This window comes from Procambarus clarkii, chromosome 70 (genome assembly GCF_040958095.1).
Source record: "Procambarus clarkii isolate CNS0578487 chromosome 70, FALCON_Pclarkii_2.0, whole genome shotgun sequence".
Lineage (NCBI taxonomy): Eukaryota > Metazoa > Arthropoda > Malacostraca > Decapoda > Cambaridae > Procambarus > Procambarus clarkii.
In genome coordinates this window covers 26,607,000-26,628,522 of record NC_091219.1, presented here as the reverse complement: position 1 = coordinate 26,628,522, position 21,523 = coordinate 26,607,000, and the positions used below count along the sequence as shown (strand labels likewise).

The following is a 21,523-nucleotide window of genomic DNA, read 5'->3' as shown; positions in this document are numbered from 1 at the left end:
GCATGTTAAGGGAGTTAAACAAGGGGGCTGAGTGTTGTCTGAAAGTAGAATTTGTTACTATTCTGATAGCAGATTTTTGCTCGATGATGATGGACTTGAGGTGGTTTGCAGTGGTTGAACCCCATGCACAGATACCATAATTAAGATAGGGATAGATTAGTGCACAATATGTAGAGATGAGAGCAGAGTTAGGTACATAATATCTGATTTTGGAGAGTATCCCAACTGTTTTAGAGACTTTCTTAGTTATGTGTTGTATGTGGGTGCTGAAGTTGAGTCTCTTGTCTAGGAATAGGCCAAGAAACTTTCCATCATTTTTATTGCTAATGTTTATGTTCCGAACCTTAATGGAATGTGACCCATATATCAATCAGGTCAACCCATGTGTTGCGTTTCCAAAAGGGTCGCCCATGTTAGAATCGGTGAACGCCCTAGTAATATTGTTGAAAACATCTTAATAACTTATTAAACCAAAGGTCTTTTTATGTCAGAAGAACGGCAGAAACTGGATCTATATATGAAAACTCTTTCAGGACAAAATTTAAAGTAAAACTAAAGATACTTGTAGTTGTATAAAAGTTGCATTTTTCATCGGTCGTAGAGCCGGAAATGCGCAATATTTATCTCAGAACAATGCTTATTTCACGCAGAATCGTTAATAAACGTAAGATTTTTATACGTCTCAAGAAAGATAGAAACATAATCTTCATTTTAAATGCCTTACCATGGGCATATTTGTATTTAAAGCGAAGATACGTGCCCAATAGGCTCAGGAACCTGTACACCTGTTGATTGACGGTTGAGAGTCGGGACCAAAGAACCAAAGCTCAACCCCTGCAAGCACAAATTAGGTGAGTACAACTAGGTGAATACAGCTGAGGGGCGGGACCAAACAGCTGAAGCTCAATTCCCTACGCATAACTAGGCGAGTCCATAGGAATTACCGTTTGTCCTGGCGCCATCTATGTTTTGACAGCAGTACTACTAATGTTCCCACGTTATGTGATGATCGCTATACGGTTGTTACGGTCAGTTGCTCTTCTATATATGTTTATGGACAACGTAGGTGATTTGAGGCAATTTGCGGCCAGAGTGAAATAGTATCCACGCGGTGAGTGATGGAGGAGGATATATACTGCTGTGTACTCGACCAGCGGGTGAGAGGTAAGTTATATCGAACAATTATGGGGAATAGATGGGTTATTTTAAGCGTAGAATGTCAGGTAACCGGTAACTACACAGATGGGGTAGTGTTTTTTTAAGTCTTTATTTACTAAAGTGGAACATTACATTATGCCTTTAGCTGAACAAGTCTACTGGTGGGGGAAGTAGACGGGTTTTATGAAAGTATTTTACCTAAATATTTGTATTTGGTTAACTAGTTCAGCCGTTACCAGGGAGGGTGTTCCTTTAATCTAATCTAAAAATTGTAGCCGGACAAAGTGATGAAATAAATAAATTGAATAGAACGAAGTGGTTTGCCAGGGTGCTTAACATTTAGTTTAGTTCACTTACTATGCAGCCCATGCTTAAAGAATGCAAGTTTATCATATTGAATTTACCGTAGTTTTACTGCATTTAATATACCGTTTTTACCCTATTTAATTATGTCGGGTAAAGGCCGGTCGTGGAAAGTTCCTAATATAGCAAGTTTTAAAGTAAAATTTTGAGTTAACTTTAACGCTTAAGTTAGTGACCAATTAGCTTAGTCTATTGTGAGGAAAGTTACTAGAATCTACCATTGCAAGTGCCAATTCTTTTCTCTTTTTGATACTCATGACTAGATACAAGAGTCGCATAGTTTTATTACTAAATGTTCATGGATTAGGTTGCATAGTTGAGGAAATAGTGATAAGGTTTGTGATTTTGTGTACCTTGACTTCAGCAGAGATTTTGATAGTGGCGCAAAATTGATAGGGGCTCGGATCATTGGGAATGCTGACTGAAGTTGATTAGGTCATGGCTATACCAAAGGAAATTAGTATAAATGGGGTTAAGTTGGGAGAAGTGGTGTAAGTAGTGCCTAAAAGCTCTCCTTGGACCTCGGTTATTCGGGAGATTATGGTTTAGACTGCAATAGTTGCAGAATTGGCAAATAAAAAATACCGATGCCCTATATAGTTTTGAAATGGTTAAGACTACCAGATGCAGTTTAATGCTGAAAAATGTAAGGTTTGGGGGCTAGGTAAAGATGAGATAGATGGTGTAGATTGTTAAGAGTATTAAATTTTTTGCAGGTGGTAAATTCTCCCAGAGCTGGCACTGCTCTCCAGCCTGGGATGTTGATTGGTTAGTCTTCAACTGCCTCCCAACATGGTAGTGAGGTCCTGAGCTGACATGCAGTGAGGAACGTGGAAAGCTTCCTGAATTGGCACATGGTATGCCTCCCTTTCAAACCAGCAGCTGGCACAAATGTTCCAGCTAACATCAGAATAGTGGAAGGTCCTGGCAACAAAGGGCTGCAGGAAATTACTTGCAGATCTACAGTAAGTAGTGTTGTGTACATTGGAATTAGAGAGTAGAAGTTAATTGCTAAAAACCTATTAAATATTAGGGTATGGAAGTCTAGGCTTAGGCTAGTGGGTACCATATCTGCAAGTTTAGTCCTTTCAGGAATGTGTTGAAATTGTGAAAATTGTAATGTGGGGCATTAGATCTTAAACAGCGTAGTTGAGGGTGTTTTATTAATAATTTTAATGAAATATAAATCTTGTTTAGTTAACATTAAATGTTAAATAAGCTTTAATCTATAAATGTATAACACTGTTAAGGGTAATCATGAGTCAAAGTTAATGGCAGGAAAAGTTTTGTTCTAAGTGATGGTATTTTTCCCTTGAAAGTATAAAAAAATATTAAATGTTTACTTTAGCTTGGTTTTAAGTTTATATAGTTTTCCAGAATGTGGTTTCCAACTGACAGGGACTTCTGGACTTTCCAAGAGTAAATTGCTTAAACAGAATCAGGTGAGTTGTAGTAAAGGTTAATCTGAATAGATTTGCATAAAAGTAAAAAATAGTAATAACTTAAACTATAGCATTGGCTAAAGATAAATGTAAATTGCCATTGAAGTGCAGTTGTGGATAGTTTCTCAAATGACATATATATATTTATATTGCTAAATTAGATCTTTACTACTGCTACTAGAATATGTAGGAAAAGTAAATTCCTTAAAGAAATTTTTTCCATCTGAATTTGTAAAGTACTGAATGCTAATTTGAAAAGTAAAGCAAGATTGGCTTTAAATCTGAAATTAATTTGTTGAAATATTTCAGGTGAAAGTGATTATGATGCATGGACTGGCTTGGAGTGAGGCTCCTTTACTCTGTGAAAGGAAATCTACAAATGTGGGTGAGTTTGAATTTGATGTTTTAGCTATATCAATGACCTAATCTTACTTCTCTTATCTAGTCCATTTATAGGTGTGTAACCATGTCCTACTGTTACAACCCACAGGGGATGATGCAGTTTGTACTGATCCTACCCCATGTCATAAAAGGGGACCAGGCAGTCCTGCAGGCTTCCCTGGCTTGGCTTTTTCAGAGCTTTGCTCTACTACCCATCTAATAGATGGACTAGATTTGCATAGGTTTAGGGACCCTTAACAATGGTTACATTGTTAATTCTCACAGGGCTTGTTTGCTGAATGGGTGGATGCATCTGAAACTTTAGTGCCTGGCATGCATTGTACAGTGCTTTTGGTAAAGCATATGTACAATGTGTTGATGGCACTAAAGTGGTGGATGTAATGCACCCATTCAGGGAACAAGCTCTGCAATAAAACCAGAGTAAGGGATAGGCCTTGCTGAGCCTATCTTAAAAGATAGGATGTTAGGATTTTTTGGGCTTGTTATTAGGCATTGGTGATAATAAAAGTAGTGTCCCTGCTTAATGTTTATTTTTCTTTTACAGGTGATTGTCTCTGGAGTTGTCTTGGCCTTTTGGATCTTCTGTTCATCTAGGAGCATCTGTCTCACAACCTGAAACTAATAAATATTAGATGTATTATAAATACTATATGTAAAACTTATTAAATAAAACAATTTTAATGAAACTACTTTATATACCTTATCCTGAAATTATGCTGGAAATTATTGTTTACTACTATTGATGCAATGTTTAAACATCTGAAATTTTTTTACTTTGAAAATAAATACTTTGTAAAATTTACACCTATTTGTAACTTGTTACATAGGTGCATTGAAAAGATGTAAAAGTGGACTACCTATTCAATTTACATAAACTAACAAATTGCAAATTAGTCTGAAATATTAAAGTGGAAGACACTTTGGTCAATATTTTAGTTTTCATATTTGAAAGTAAATTTAAAGCCATGAAACACCTAAGCTTTGTACAAATTATGATTAATTTAGTTAAATTAATCATTGTTAAATTTACAAAACATTAGAAAAGTGACACTGAAGCATCTATACAACATGGTTTTCACAAAGTCTCTGGTAACTTAAATTTAATCAAAGCTCTTAAATGATTTGTCTGCCAAACTTCAGATATTCTGAAATATTTTACCTAGATTAAAACCATCATTGTTTAAAAGGGCAAAACAGACTACTGTCAATTAGTTTGACCTAACATCTGCAAGGTCCTGAAGGAATGGAATTTTTTTTGTAAAACTGTTTGCTAAAAACAAACCCTGCCTAATGAACCAGCTCTTTTTTTAGAAATGGTATTTGCAACATTACCAAAGGCCATTGTTTTAATAGCCAAAGTACCAAATGAAAGACCAAGAAGCAACAAACAGGTACATGGTAGAAAGGACCCTTTCATTTGTTAAAGAAATGACTGGGAAAAATGCTGTCATACCACAAGGGGTCTTAACCCTTGTCATATACATCACTGACATTAATCTAAATATTACCAACCACAAAAATTGCTGATAACATGTTTATTTTTTTTATAAGAATATAATATTGAGGCCTTAATGCAGATCTCTAACTCTACAAATAGTAACAAGACTGGCAATTTCTTAATATAAAACAAAAAAATACAAGACCTTGCACGTGAGCCAGAACAATCCATATCACAACTACCACATTAAAATGAAACAATGAAGGTAAGGTAATTACCAAAAGAAGGCACCAAACCGGGAAGGCCATGTAGCACCATCAAAGTGCGAAATAATCAGAGGGCGCTAAATATCACCAAGAATGCCAATACGAGAACAAAAACGCATAAGGCGAACGATATCAAAAGTATCCGATTCACCTAGAATTCTATCGAGGGACAAGTGACTGCGAGGGACGGTCGGAAAGCAAGACACACGCTCGTCCTGGACATTCAACAAGGATATGCACAACTGTAAGAGGGACAACGCAATTTGGACAATAAGGAGCAGGGCGGCGCTCCATTAAGTGACCGTGGATTAAGCGGGTATGACCAACCCACAGCCGTGCCAAAGCAGTCTCCCACCGCCGGTTACTGTGGTAGGAGGAAGGCCACGGGGACACACTAAGTTTGAGAGTACGCAGCTTGTTACCAACCACAGAGGGCCAACGGGGAAGAATGAATAACAGGATAAAAGTCGGAATAAGGATTACCTTTACGGGAGATGGGACAAGAACGGATAGCTTCCTTAGCGGCAGCATCCGCACACTCATTGAAACACCAATATGGCTGGGAACCCAGCAAAACTCTACTGATTTAAATTTACTAGAAATAAGAAAAAGCCAATGTTGAATCTCAATGACCACCGGATGGACAGGATTAAAGGACCCTAGAGCCATGAGGGCACTACGAGAATCAACTACAACCACAAAGGAGGAATGAGAATGAGAAAGCAAGAGACAAAGAGCATAGAGAATAGCATAAAGTTCTGCCGTAAAGACGCTAGCCTCCGAAGGGAGGCGACACATGTAAGTACGGTCAGGAAAAACAACAGAGTAGCCCACACCATCCGCAGACTTAGACCCATCAGGGAAGATGGAAATAGAGTGGGAGTGCGAAGAAAAGTGCTCAAGGAAGAGGCTTTTCAGAATTGCAGGAGGGGTAAAGGCTTTAGTAATACAAGTCAAGGACGTACAAAACTTGGGAAGGGGGACTCTCCACGGAGGTAATGAAGGAACAATACGAGGAGAAACATTAGAAATATGAACAGAAAGAGAATCCTGTAAGCGAGATAACTGGACAGAAAGTGGGAGACAATGAAGAGGAAGAGGAACAGGAACCACAGGAGGAGGAAAAGTCAATGCTCGACAGAGGAGAGAGGAAGGATGTTGGAAGGACCGCGCAAGATAGCGAAGACAGTAGCGATCACGGCAGTCCTGAAGAGAGAGAAAGCCAGTGTCAACATACAAACTAAGGGCGGGAGTCGAACGAAAGGCACCAGAGCCGAGACGCAACCCAGTATGGTGCAAAGCATCAAGACGGCGAAGAGTAGAAGGAGAAGCAGAAGAGTATGCAGGGCAACCATAATCGAGTTTAGACAGGACGAGAGAGGAGTGCAAATAGAGGAGCGTGCTACTATCCACTCCCCAAGAAGTATGGGACAAAACCTTAAGGAGGTTAAGGGCCTTAGAGCATTCAACTCGGAGGCAAGAGATATGGGCTGACCAAGACAAACGAGTGTCAAAGACTAACCCCAAAAGCTTCGCGGAATCCCTGTACACAATGAGATGACCATAAAGCAACAACAATGAAGTAAAGGTCCTTTCACTAAGAATCTATCAATCACTGAAAGTTGCTGCAGTTAAAAATAAAAGAAAATACAAGTCCCTAGAAATAAACAAGCAACCTTTTTGACTAAGGAAAAGAAGGTAGTTATTCTACTGTATAAATCTAAGTATTCACTTAGATAACTGTATCCAAGCATAGAGGTTCTCCCCCCCCATCCCTTTCAGAAAAACATCTACTTTCGAAAAAGTTTAACATTGGCCAACAAAAATGATTCCAGAACTAAATTGCCTAATACCAGGAACAACTGAGAGCCATGACAAACACTGCAACCCTCTCCTACCCCCAAGTCTTATGCTATTTATGATCCAAGGTAATTTGAGATACTATACTGTACTTCCTACAGACGAGTCTAATGAGAGGGTGATCTCCTGGCGATTAAATTGAAGCACGATACAGGTGTCAACGAACATCAGTCAGCCCACTTGTCAGCACAGTGGATAACTAATGACATCATAATCTGCAGTGTTGTATGCCTCCCTGTGGCCATTTAAATCAATAAAACACAGGGTTGTGGCAATGTTTACAGCATAAGGCAAGGTATAGAGGAATCCTGGAATGCCATGTAATGTGTAGTCCTTGAATGTGCTTTAGGCAACCAAATTGAATAACAACATTTCTGGTGTTCGGCTATATAATCCGACTTTCTCATTCGGTATAATGTTTTAAACCTAAATAGGAATTCACTTTAAAGGTCAATTTATTTGCAAAGTGCTAACCAGATTCCAAATTACTCAGCTCTGAAAGTACTACAAGGCAAGTTTAACCGAATGAGTGTTTGCCTATCCATACCCCCATGAGGTATGTGACAACACTGAATAAAGAAAGGGTCTTTGAGCATTCACCGTGCAGGTATTTGACATGACCAATATAGCCAAGTGTTAAAGATCATTCTAAGCACTTCTGCACAATCCATATACTATCAATTAATATAATTGTACAATGGTGCTTGGTGGATGATATTTCCTATTAAAACTCATTGGACAACTGTTTGTATTAGACATTTTAAACCTACAAATGGTAGCCCTAGATATCGCACTACAGTATTAATTACAAGATGAACAATGTAAAATCAATACTACAACAGCAAAGGATGACGGCTTTTCAACAACCGACAAACACGCAGGTCTAACACCAGCCATCCCGAGAGAGGACGTCCCAAGCATGTACACCCCACAACTTTACATCACCTTTGCTACCTCACGCGAGCACGCAACAGCATGAGGATGCCATACTCCCAAACCAACTCCGTGCACTTTGAGGCTTTAACAACTCAACATTTAAAAAGTTGATTTAAAAAATCAAACACCTGAATTTTTCCCTAATTAAATTTACTAGGGAAATGCACACCAAGCCATGAAACTTACAATGAAGATGAACAAACTACACACAACTGTCACCAAACTTCCACATACCACCCCCCTCTCACTCCTGCCCTCCCTCCTTAGGTGCTCTGATTGGCTGAGCACCTGAGCCACCACCACTCACCTCTTGTTGTGAGAGCCTAAAGCATGTTTGGTTGCACTTTAAAAGTTCCCGAGTGTACTCGCCTAATTGTGAGTACCGGCTGCCCGGTTCACCATTTTGTTTTTCAATCTACCTCAATTTACCCCTGTACAGTCAAATATTATGCAAAATTCTGTTTAAGACTTGTCCCTTCTTAACTTAAATATATGCTTTGGCCATCTGCAATCTTTCTAGGTGGGTAAAAATGACTCTTGAGGCCAGAAAGGACTTATCAGACGGCGATCATAACAATACGGTACACACACAAAATCACAACCTGATATACACCAAGCAGAAAATCCACTGGAGCTGTGAGGCGACGTAAACCCTTGCCCAAGGCACTGGCAGCTGCATACTCTACCACAGTATATTACTGACTTTGTAAAAGTCTTACAACCGGATTTCCCCATAAATCACAGCAAGTTTTGAGGCCACTCCTTGAGTCAACGTCTTACGTAAGACCTACAAGCACTCAGGTGAAGGCTGAAGCAGTTCAACACCATACGCCCCAACTTCAAATACACAGTTGAGAGGCGGGACCAAAACGTGATTTTCTGTGTGTGCCTGAAGTTGGGGCATACGGTCTTGCTTCACCCTTCACTTTACCCTTCACCGGCGTACTTCAGGGGTTTTATTTAATACTTGGACTGGCTTCAGTAGGGCCTCCAGACTTTCTGTGGCTTCACAAGTGTCACGTGAATCCCCTGCATAGCAGTGGAACTGCCTTTTCCCTTCACCTTCAATGCCTCTGCACTGGAAGTATACATCTACACCAGCCCAGAAGAGTCATCAGTCCTGCCACCTCTCCATACCCCCCAGGGCCTGGCACGGCCTGGTACGACTCCGAGGCAAGCCGGGCGCCACTGCTAACTGGCAGTTTGTCCCTACAAACAAGCAGTTAGCCGCCTTCAACTGACAGTGGTACAGCTCAACACAAAGGCACCGCCAGCCACAACGAGCAGTTTCCTAGTTGACCAGATGTCCACCTCGTGTTGACACTGGATGAGTCATCACCGCCGGACTATATAAAGAGCGCTGCCTCCCTGGAGAGGCAATCTCTCCCTTAGTGCTCTAGGATCACCTTGGTGTCTCTAACCCGTCGTCCACTTCCAGCCAACGTTATGTGACTGATGCCATGGTGGTATGGTAGCTATCTTCAGAACACCAGTATATCTTCATACTTTTATTCATTGCTTACAGTTTATTTTTTGCATTTAAGGTCATACTAACTTGTTCACCTTTGCATTACATGATAGTCAAGTATTGTCATGTGTTATTTTTGTTCATTACTATTTCAGTAAATTGTTTAATTATTTATTTGATAATTTTCATTTGTTTCCACCTGCAACTTACACACTGCAAGGCCAATAGCAGCATTTCTTTCATTTATGTGAGGGAGAGCCATACCATCTTGGTTCAGTATAGCTGTGATACCATAACCCGTCACACAAGATATCCAGTTGCAAGACTTTTACCATCAGTGGTGGTAGAGTATGCAACTGGCAATGCCTTTGTTACAGGTTCGCTTCATCTCACAGCCCCAGTGGATTTTCTCACACATTTGAATACATGAAACAACTTTATTTGATACATTCCAAACCAAAGTACTGTACAGTACAGTAATTATCAAACCATCAAATGTGTGGGATAATCATAGTGCGCTAAATATCACTAACGTCGCCAATACAAGAACAAAAACGCATACGGCGAACAATATCAAAGGTATTGAATTTACCAAGAATTTTATCGAGGGACAATTGACAGTGAGGGATGGTCGGGAAGCAAGACACGTAAGTCCTGGAAGTCACGACATGTAGAGACAACGGTTTGGACAATAAGAAGCAGGGCAGCGCTCCATTAAGTGCCCGTGAGTTAAACGTGTATGACCAATATACAACCTCGCCAGAGCCGTTTCCCACCACCGGTTACGGTGGTAGGAGGAAGGCCACGGGAACACACTACTCTTAAGAGCACGCAATTTGTTACCAGTAACAGAAGACCAACAACCCTGACAACGGGCAAGAATGGGGAAATGAATAACTGGGTAAAAGTCATAATAAGGAATACCTTTACGGGAGATGGGACAGGTACGGATAGCTTCCTTAGCGGCAGTGTCCGCACGCTCATTTAAGAACGCACCAATATGGGTGGGAATCCAGCGAAATTCCACTGTCTTAAATCTACTGGAGATAAGAAACAGCCAATGTTGAATTTCAACTACCAAAGGATGGACTGGATTAAAGGATTCTAGAGCCATGAGGGCACTGCAAGTGTCAACTACAAACACAGAGGAGGATTGACAGCGAGAAAAGACTTGATGAAGAGCATAGAGAATAGCATAAAGTTCTGCCATGAAGATGCTAGTCTCCGGAGGCAGGAGACACAAAGGTGCAGTCAGGAAAAACAACAGAGTAGCCTACACCGTCTGCAGACTTAAGACCCATTGGTGAAGACGGAAATAGAGTGGAAGTGTGAAGAAAAGTGTTCAAGGAAAAGGTGATTTAGAACTGTAGGAGGGGTAAAAGTTTTAGTCATGTGGGTGAAGGCTTACAGAATTTAGGAACGGGGACCCCTCCATAGGGGCAAAGACGGAATGACACGAGGGGAAATATTGGTAACACAAACTGAAAGAGCATTTTGTAAGAGAGACAACCGTACAGAAAGAGATAGGTGGTGAAGGGGAACAGGAACCACAGGATGGGTAAAGGTCAAAGCATGACATAAGCAAGAGTGAGGGTGCTGTAAGGACCGTGCAAGGTGGAGAAGACAGTAGCGATCATGGCGATCCTGTAGAAACAGGACGCCAGTTTCAACATACAGGCTTAGGGTAGGTGTCAAAGGAAAGGTACCAGAGCTGAGCCGTAACCCAGTATGATGCAGTGTGTCCAGATGGTGAAGGGTAGAAGGAGAAGCAGACGAGTAAACAGGGCCATAATCGAGTTTAGACAGAACGAGAGAGGAATGTAAAGAGGAGCAGCAGTGTCGATTAGCTCCCCAAGAAGTATGGGACATGACCTAAAGTTAGTTAAGGGCCTTAGAGCATTCAACTCGGACGTAAAAAATATGGGGCGACAAAGACAAACGAGTGTCAAAGATTAGCCCTAAAAGCTTTAGCAGATTCTTTGTACAAAAGGGGATGACCCCTGTTACCTAACAGTAAATAGGTATCTGGGAGTTAGCTGTTACAGGCTGCTTCCTAGGGGGGTGCGTGTGTGGGAGAAAAAAAAATTTAGTAGTCAACCACTGAACTGCTCTGTCTCCAAATAACACCCTGGTGCACAAGAAATAAATTCTTTCCAAAATTTTTTTTTCTCTTCTTATATTGTTAAAATGCAGAGTCTGATCACGGGGAAACTAAACAAAAAATATTGCATGTGACTTACTTTAGCTGCGATGGAGCTGGGAAGTTGAGCAAATTATGGGCGCTGAGCATTGGAGCGATGGGGGTCTGTCGGTCCCGCCACCCCGTGCGACGGCAGTTGCTGCGAATAAAATGCTGCGCAATTATTTTGAAGTTTCTCATTAATTTCTTCTTTTTTTTTGCTGTAATATTATTTAAAAGTGTGTAATTTGTGGAATTTATATAATTCAAAGTATAGAACATCGCTATGCTCAAAATTATGGGCCTCATATATGCGACATATTCTACAATCAAACAGTGTTTTTGCTGTTATTACACTATATACACACATTGTATATACCCATCTACGTATGTATTCACCATAACGATCCACTATGTTGGTATGGTGAGCCCAAAAAACATGAGTGAGCTGCCACACCCTGCCAGTCCTCCCTCCCTCCTCCAACACATTACTCGCCAACATTCCTCCTCCCAAAATACTGTTATTGTGTTTATTACACTATTTACACACGTTATGTATAAGTATGTACATGTTTTATTCATGTACATACTTGCCATCTCCTCACCTCTCTCTCTTGCCTACTTAATGCTCTTGCTTCCCTCATCTCATCACAATCGACTTTATAATGGTCCAGGACGGATCGAAATGTCGTCGTCTATTCAATTTCCAGTGTGTGGTTTGGTCAACAATGAAATCTTCATGCAAGATCTTATAAAGAAACCCCTAGAACGAGTTTTGCAGATACGAAAGAGTTTAAGGTGAGTAGGGGATGGTTTGAGAAATTTTGAAAAAAAGACGTGGTATTCATAGTGTTGTGAGGCATGGTGAGGGTGCCAGCTCAGACAAAGTAGGGGCTGAAAGATTTGTTCGTGGTTTTAAAGATTTTGTAGATACTGTATTGATGGATATATTCCACAACAAGTGTTTAATTGTGAGGAGACATGGCTATTCTGGAAAAAATTGCCGAAGAGGACATACATTACCCAAGAGGAGACGTCACTGCCCGGACACAAGCTAACTTGGGCTAACTTGTGTCAGGATAGGCTAACTCTTGTGCTGTGTGGCGATTTGAAAATTAAACCCTTGCTCGTGTATCATTCCGAAAATCCAAGAGTTTTAAAAAATATATAACGTGCAGAAAAACTGTGATGTAGAGTGGTTTGCCCTGCCATCAAAAAATATCTGCAAGAGAAAAGTTTGACACTAAAGGGCCTGCTTCTCGACAATGCTCCTGCTCATCCTCCAGACTTGGAGGATGCATTGTTGGGGCCACTTTTTTTTTTTAGGGATATTCCTGCATGGGCCCTAAGTTTCTGGCTAATGAACCAATGACATGAAGGAGGAGTTTTCAACCTACCTTGTGTTAGGTGTGCAGGGGTCAATAGGCTGAACATAATGTCAGGAGCAAAGGGGGGCGTTTGCCTCTTCAAACACAATTGTGACCATCTTCATCTCTTCGAACTATCCTAAATGCTCTCTTCACCTGTCTGACCAAATTGGGTGTCCAGACCACCTTTGAATCTGAAATTGTAAAATTAATAGTGATTTCAGAATATTCAGTCCATTTATACTAACAAAATTATATACAGTATACTGTAATTGAAATTTTACAGAATGATAAAGGCAATTTAGTAACTTTGTTAAAATGCACATGGGGGAAATACATGAAAATAGGTTAATATAGTTTGTAAGGTTGATGGGAAATGTTTATTACTTTTATGATTTAAAAGATGTATAGCCCTGATACTCCATCCTGGGTGCATTCCACCAGGTAATGACCACAGCAAAAGTTTTCTACGAGGCTCTATTGTCACACAAACTTTTCACATTTTCAAACTTGATTCATCTTTTTCCCCCTCGTTCCAGGGGTTTTCTTTAAAAGGTCTTCATGCAAATGCCTTGGTTTCTCACAAATGATGGCCTCTGAAATGCTATCACCTGCTAACTCTTTGTTGTGTATCCAAATTAATAAAAACTTTTCAACATCCTCAAGTGTTTGTGTTCTTTGTTTCAGGATTGTTGATATGCCTTTTGCCACTTTAACGCTCATAATGTCCTTTTTCTTAGCAAGTATAGTGCATATTGTTGACATAGATTTGTTGTACTGCCTAGCTAGTTCAACAACCTGTGCACCGTTTTGACGTTTATGAATGCTCTCTTATTTTTCCTCTATGCTGTCGGCCGAGCGGACAGCATGCTGGACTTGTGATCCTGTGGTCCTGGGTTCGATCCCAGGCGCCGGCGAGAAACATTGGGCAGAGTTTCTTTCACCCTATGCATCTGTTACCTAGCAGTAAAATAGGTACCGGGGTGTTAGTCAGCTGTCACGGGCTGCTTCCTGGGGGTGGAGGCCTGGTCAAGGACCGGGCCGCGGGGACACTAAAAAAAAGCCCCGAAATCATCTCATGATAACCTCAAGATGGTCATTCTCACATGTGTTTTCTTGGCTTGAACCTTACCACTGGCTTTCTTGGGACTCATGGCAAGATATATAATAACAAATTTTATGTTCAAATAGCCAAAAATCCCAAAACAAATGTAATGCTTTATAAAGAATTCAGGTGCGATAGTTACTAGGCAGGAGACACTGGTAAACTGAGGTGCGATCACCATGCCACCACGCGCTAGGTCAGCCCATACGCATATCAACAAACTCATTTCCCAAGGCAAAGTTTGTAATCCGATTCAAATTTTTCGAAGAAATTAGGCTCGTAACCCGAAAAGTTCATAAATATTCATTCGTAAGCCGAGGTGACACTATATATAAGTAAAAAATTAAAATTTTGTAGATACACTGTGCTGTATTGATGGATACATTCCACAACAAGTGTTTAATTGTGAGGAGACATAGCTATTCTGGAAAAAATTGCCGAAGAGGACATACATTACCCAAGAGGAGACGTCACTGCCCGGACACAAGCTAACTTGGGCTAACTTGTGTCAGGATAGGCTAACTCTTGTGCTGTGTGGCGATTTGAAAATTAAACCCTTGCTCGTGTATCATTCCGAAAATCCAAGAGTTTTAACAAATATATAACGTGCAGAAAAACTGTGATGTGGAGTGGTTTGCCCTGCCATCAAAAAATATCTGCAAGAGAAAAGTTTGACACTCAAGGTCCTGCTTCTCGACAATGCTCCTGCTCATCCTCCAGACTTGGAGGATGCATTGTTGGGGCCACTGTTTTTTTTTTTAGGGATATTCCTACATGAGCCCTGAGTTTCTGGCTAATGTACCAATGACATGAAAGAGGAGTTTTCAACCTACCTTGTGTTAGGTGTGCAGAGGTCAATGGTTGAACATAATGTCAGGAGCAAATGGGGGCGTTTGCCTCTTCGAACACAATTGCGACCATCTTCATCTCTTCGAACTATCCTAAATGCTCTCTTCACCTGTCTGACCAAATTGGGTGTCCAGACCCCCTTTGAATCTGAAATTGTAAAATTAATAGCAATTTCAGAATATTCAGTCCATTTATACTAACAAAATTATACATACAGTACTGTAATTGAAATTTTACAGAATGATAAAGGCAATTTAGCAACTTTGTTAAAATGCACATGGGGGAAATACATGAAAATAGGTTAATATTGTTTGTAAGGTTGATGGAAAATGTTTATTACTTTTATGATTTAAAAGATGTATAGCCCTAATACTCCATCCTGGGTGCATTCCACCAGGTAATGACCACAGCAAAAGTTTTCCACGAGGCTCTATTGTCACACAAACTTTTCACATTTTCAAACTTGATTCATCTTCCCCCCCCCCCCCTCGTTCCAGGGGTTTTCTTTAAAAGGTCTTCATGCAAATGCCTTGGTTTCTCACAAATGATGGCCTCTGAAATGCTATCACCTGCTAACTCCTTGTTGTGTATCCAAATTAATAACAATTTTTTAACATCCTCAAGTGTTTGTGTTCTTTGTTTCGGGATTGTTGATATGCCTTTTGCCACTTTAATGCTCATAATGTCCTTTTTCTTAGCAAGTACAGTGCATATTGTTGACATAGATTTGTTGTACTGCCTAGCTAGTTCAACAACCTGTGCACCATTTTGATGTTTATGAATGCTCTCTTGTTTTTCCTCTATGGTCATTCTCACATGTGTTTTCTTGGCTTGAACCTTACCACTGGCTTTCTTGGGACTCATGGCAAGATATATCATAACAAATTTTATGTTCAAATAGCCAAAAATCCCAAAACAAATGTAATGCTTTACAAAGAATTCAGGCGCGATACTTACTAGGCAGGAGACACTGGTAAACTGAGGCGCGATCACCATGCCACCACGCGCTAGGTCAGCCCATACGTATATCAGCAAACTCCTTTCCCGAGGCAAAGTTTGTAACCCGATTCAAATTTTTCGAAGAAATTAGGCTCGCAACCCGAAAAGTTCATAAATATTCATTCGTAAGCTGAGGTGTCACTATATATAACTAAAAAATTAAACTCAGGATTACTTTCAACCCCCACCCCTTTTGCTCTACTCCATCGCCACCTACCTTCACCCCCCTCTATGATGTACTCTTCCATAGACACCTACCTTTGCCCCCCTCCTCCCCTCTACTCCTCCATCATCACCTACCTTCACACCCCCTCCCTTCTCTTCCTCCATCGTCACCTTCCTTTCACCCTCCTCTATGATGTACTCTTCCATAGACACCTACGTTCACTGCATATAATGCTCCCCACTACTCCTCCATCGTCTCCTACTTTCACCCCCCCCTCCGCTCTACTTCTCCAGGGTCGCAGACAATTTCACGAGCGTGAGAACTACGAGTTCTCTAACCACTCTCACACTCCTACTCTCTCACCAGTGAGGGGGAGGGAAGGAGGGAGGAAATGAAGGAAGAAAGGTGGGGGAGAGAGAATAGGCAGGGGGGGGAGGAGGGCCTAGATACATTTCTTCCATATAGATAGGTAGACTGAGGGAGAGCTGCTTGCCAAGAGCCCTATCAGACAGGCTTCCTATTCCTCAACCCTCCCTAATATGCCACATCCTGGTCAGGACAACTTGCTCGATTGTTATTCTTGGTGTGACTCGAGAACTGACCTCGAGGCGGGCCATGGGCATGGATTATCTCCCTGGGGCACGCACCTCCCTGCCCCAGCTCTCTCTCTCTCTCACATAATCTATCAAGGGTCTAACATGAGGTCAATGTGCCTACCAGAAGTGTATATGTCCAAGGCTGGCCACCTGTCTGGACCATTCAAATGTATAAAAATGTAATTAGTCTATTAAAATTATATATAATGCTACAATTATAAATTAATTTGTTCATGGTCATTCGTTTATCAGTATTTTAATATGAGGTATATATACGCATGTATGTATACGTTGACGTACACATATATGATTATGTGTATGGAATGATTATGATTATGTGTAATCATATATGATTATATCTAATGGAATGCATTAGTAAGTGATGTGGTGGAGGCTGACTCCATACACAGGTTCAAGTGTAGATATGATAGAGCCCAATAGGCTCAGAAACCTGTACACCTGTTGATTGACGGTTGGGAGGTGGAACTAAAGACTATTTCCGTAACAGCATGCACTCCTGTATGTTAATACCCACAATCACCAAGCTCACCCGAGTCACTCAAACATCTGCCACTACCCTGGATTACCTATGGACTAATATAACAGCTCCCCTTACATCTGGGGTAATTTATGACAGAACAACTGACCACTATCCTACTTTCCTCATAGCAAACATTGACACATCACCACCAGAAACCAAAAAAACTTTCATTCAGGCTACATAGTGAATCAGCTTTAGGCAATCTCTCTAATGCACTCCACAATATTAACTGGGAATCTGAATTTAATAATTCACAGGATATAAACTCATCAACTAACCTCTTTCTCTCCAAAACTCTAAGCCTCTACAACACTCACTGTCCCCTCCTTACCAAACAAGTAACTGATAAAAGAAAAAATAACCCGTGGCTCACAAGTGGCATAATTAAATCAATCAACAAAAAACATGAATACGAAAAGAAATTTAGGAGTGGCCTAGTTTCAGTGGAAGTAGTTAAAAGGTACTCGTCAGTGCTTACCAGTATCATAAGAAAAGCAAAACTTTCATATTATGAGACTAGATTCAAAGAAGCAAAAGGCAACATGAAAAGCACATGGAATACCATCTCTAACATCCTGGGAACTAAACAACACTCCCACAACCAGATAACACTCTCTAAGGATGGCCTTACACTGTCATCTGACTTAGAAATGGTGAATGAATTTAATAGCTTCTTTTCATCGATTGGTGCTAACCTTGCAAGTAAAATCCCACAGACTCAGACACATATCAACACATATCTCTCAGGCAGCTATCCAAACTCTCTTCTCCTCTCACCAGTCAGCCCGTCAGATGTGTCCATCATACACTCACTAAAAACCAAAGCTGGGAACATCAGTGAAATCCCATCCATTGTATACAAGAGCGCCTCCCATGCCCTTGCGCCACCTATAGCTCTGCTGTTCAACAAATCCCTTGAGTGTCATACCTTCCCTGATATCCTTAAAAAAGCAAGAGTAACGCCAGTTCATAAAGGAGGTAATCCGTCAGACATAAACAACTATAGACCAATATCGAACCTACCCATACTATCAAAAATATTTGAAAAAATTATCTATAAACAGCTCTACTCCTATCTTGTAAAATTCGACATTCTTAGCCCCTGTCAGTTTGGCTTCCGCTCTCAAAAGAGTACCAACGATGCAATTATTAGTCTCCTTGATATAATTTACTCAGCTCTTGACAAAAATGAGTTTCCAATTGGACTCTTCATTGACCTGAGAAAGGCCTTTGATACTGTTAAACACGATTACCTCTTAAATAAACTCCATCATTATGGAATCCGAGGCCATGCACTGGACTATATCCAATCCTATCTTAGTGATAGACACCAATGTGTAGCCATCAATAATATAATCTCTCCCATTCTACCAATAACTGTTGGAGTGCCACAGGGCAGCATCTTGGGACCTCTTCTTTTTCTTATATACATTAATGATCTGCCTAATGTCTCTAACATTCTGAAACCTATTTTGTTTGCTGATGATACTACCCTCATCTACTCCAACCCCAACCCACATACACTAAATGGTGTTGTTAATAATGAACTAAAAAAAGTCCACTTATGGATGTCAACCAACAAACTAACACTTAACATAGAAAAGACCTACTACATCCTATTCGGAAGCAAATCTACAAATGCAATTCAACTTCAGATTGACAATGTAAACATTAGCAATAAAAATGATGGAAAGTTTCTTGGCATATTCCTAGACAAGAGACTCAACTTCAGTACCCACATACAACACATAACTAAGAAAGTCTCTAAAACAGTTGTTATACTCTCCAAAATCAGATATTATGTTCCTAACTCTGCTCTCATCTCTCTATATTATGCACTAATCTATCCCTATCTCAACTATTGTATCTGTGCATGGGGTTCAACCACTGCAAACCACCTCAAGTCCATCATCACCCAGCAAAAATCTGCTATCAGAATAATATCAAATTCTGCTTTCAGACAACACACAGCCCCCTTCTTTTTCTCCCTAAACATGCTAAACATAATCTCACTCCACAAATTCTCCTGTGTCAACTACATTTACAAAACCCTGTTCTTAAATGCAAATCCTTGTCTGAAACTCTTCTTGGACACATGTAATAGGACCCATTATCACCACACCAGAAATAAATATCTCTTTGATATCCCCAGAGTTAAACTTAATCTGTGTAAACACTCTATGCAAATAAAGGGACCCAGTTTATGGAACTCACTCCCTACTGAATTGAAAAGCTGTCCAACTTTTACATCATTCAAAATCAATACTAAAAAGTACCTAATTTCATCTTCATAGTTTTTCACTTTTTGCCTTAAAATTGCACTGTATCAATTGCTACCCAATCTCCCAACTTTTATGTTCCCAATTTGAACATCTTTACCATTGTGATCATTGCTGTTTTCTTATATGTGCTGCCAATCTGTTGTATGGTGTTTATAAATCTTGTTTATCTGTATCTTTTGCTACCCAGTCTCCCAATCTTTATGTACCCAATCTGAACATCTTTATGTACCCAATCTGAACATCTTTACCATTGTGATCATTGCTGTCTTATATGTGCTGTCAATCTGCTGTATGGTGTCTACTAACCTTGTTTAAATTACTAATCAAGCTGTCAATGTAATCAATCAGAGCTTTAATATAACAATATGCTTTATTACACCTACTTATCTCTCTCATCTCATTTTCTCCTGTAATGTATCTTTATCATTTATCAATTCTGATTGAAATTACCTACTTAAAATTATTTGCTAGATTAAGGACCTGCCCGAAACGCTGTGCGTACTAGTGGCTTTACAAGAATGTAAATACTGTACTATCCAATGTATTCTCACAAACCCAATGTACCTTCTTGTATATATATAAATAAATAAATAAATAAATAAAGAGCCAGAGCTCAACCCCAGCAAGCACAATTAGGCGAGTATATGAACGAATGCACATGTACACTTTCAAATGAATTAAGATACCTTGAGATACACAATGACTTAGTTTAAATAGTTTAAACACATTATGGTACTGATTTTGACATGCTGATGTCTGGAAGGGAGAGGGGGTGTGGGGGTTATTGTCTGAGGTGGAGGACCAGAGGAGGGGGTCAGTGGAAGGATGGTGGCTGGAGGGATGCCATTGTTCTAATGGTTATGAAAACAATTATTGATGGCAGGAATTCAGTGGGTGTGTACTTCACCCGCACCATCACCATACTGTGCCCTGCTACAACCATCCCCCCCCCCACTCCACCCATGCTGTGCGGGGCGTATTACACATTATGGGATAACCGACTGTCTGTCCATTCCTGTCTGCTCGTTATGCTGCCCTTCCTTTTGAAAATTGTCTGCTTTCTCGACTTCCTTCAAGACCACACGTTAGCCTCTTACCACTCTCAGGGAGCCGGCTCTTCTATACAATAGTTACCACTCAGTCCCCAAGGTGAAAGAGTGTCCGGGCATATGACTTGTTACGTGTACTTATTTGCGATTCGTTTGGGCTGTCACGTGTGGTGATTAGTGTTGGGTAAGGCTAGGCCAGGTCAGGTCAGCCTAGGCCAGGTCAGACTAGGCCAGGTCAGACTAGGCTAGGTCAGACTAGGCTAGGCCAGGTCAGGTCTGGTCAGGTCTGGCTGGGCCAGGTCTGGCTGGGCCAGGTCAGGGCCAGGCCAGGCAGGGTGAGAGAAGTAAAGCGGCAGGTACTTACGTTTCCGAGAAAGTAGCGGCGGTAGTATATTGTTGATTTAGATTCGACGACATCCTGAAGCTAGTAGGTGGCGGCCTCATCGCTCTCGAACTTCTTGTTGTTGTAGGGGATACGAGGCACACCCAATATCCCCCATACATTGATCACATCGCACACTAATATTTTTACTATTTCGGATACCAGATTTGTCTGTTTCGTATATGTATAATTGTTCAATATTAAAACCACAATAGAATGCTCTAAGTACTTTCGTATATTAATACATCTTCAGAAGGAATGGTTCGCTCTGAAGATGTATTAATATAAGAAAGTACTAAAGGAAATTCCTGTTTCAATTCTTCCTCCGTGGTCTGACACTCTTATTATATATTGTATATACTGAATTATATATACTATGCTTATATAATATATACTGAAATATTGTTACATTTAACGTATGAAACAAAGTATATATCTGTATTTTTAATAAAATATAAAACATTAATATTTATCAACGTATCTCTGTGAATTACATAATTTATCAGTATTGTACAGCCTGTGATCTCCACCTGGCTGGCCACTGATACCTAAGTAGCTTTCATGTGTCCGGACACCGGCGATAGGATTGTATTTGTAACGTTTCTATTGTTACGTAAAGTATGGTGACAAATAAACACAGACACTAAGATACTATATATATATTTGGTCGAAGAT

At 40.3% G+C, this 21,523-nt stretch overlaps 2 long non-coding RNA genes across 4 annotated transcripts; one reads left to right on the top strand and one right to left on the bottom strand.

The window, feature by feature from the left end:
- Window positions 1–577: 577 nt before the first annotated feature.
- On the top strand, window positions 578–4,051 carry LOC138356081 (uncharacterized). 2 transcript variants are annotated; one of them, XR_011224186.1, is made up of 5 exons: window positions 578–1,164; window positions 2,238–2,486; window positions 2,891–2,963; window positions 3,273–3,348; window positions 3,910–4,051. It is a non-coding gene; the product is annotated as an uncharacterized lncRNA (long non-coding RNA). The 2 variants fall into 2 exon arrangements; XR_011224185.1 differs by having other exon boundaries at window positions 585–1,164; window positions 2,899–2,963.
- On the bottom strand, window positions 3,879–21,170 carry LOC138356080 (uncharacterized). Of its 2 annotated transcripts, none has more exons than XR_011224184.1 (5): window positions 20,831–21,170; window positions 14,818–14,980; window positions 12,910–13,073; window positions 11,574–11,672; window positions 3,879–3,977 (listed from the first exon to the last, which is right to left on the bottom strand). It is a non-coding gene; the product is annotated as an uncharacterized lncRNA (long non-coding RNA). The 2 variants fall into 2 exon arrangements; XR_011224183.1 differs by having other exon boundaries at window positions 3,879–3,983; window positions 20,831–21,168.
- Between the last annotated feature and the right edge of the window lie 353 nt (window positions 21,171–21,523).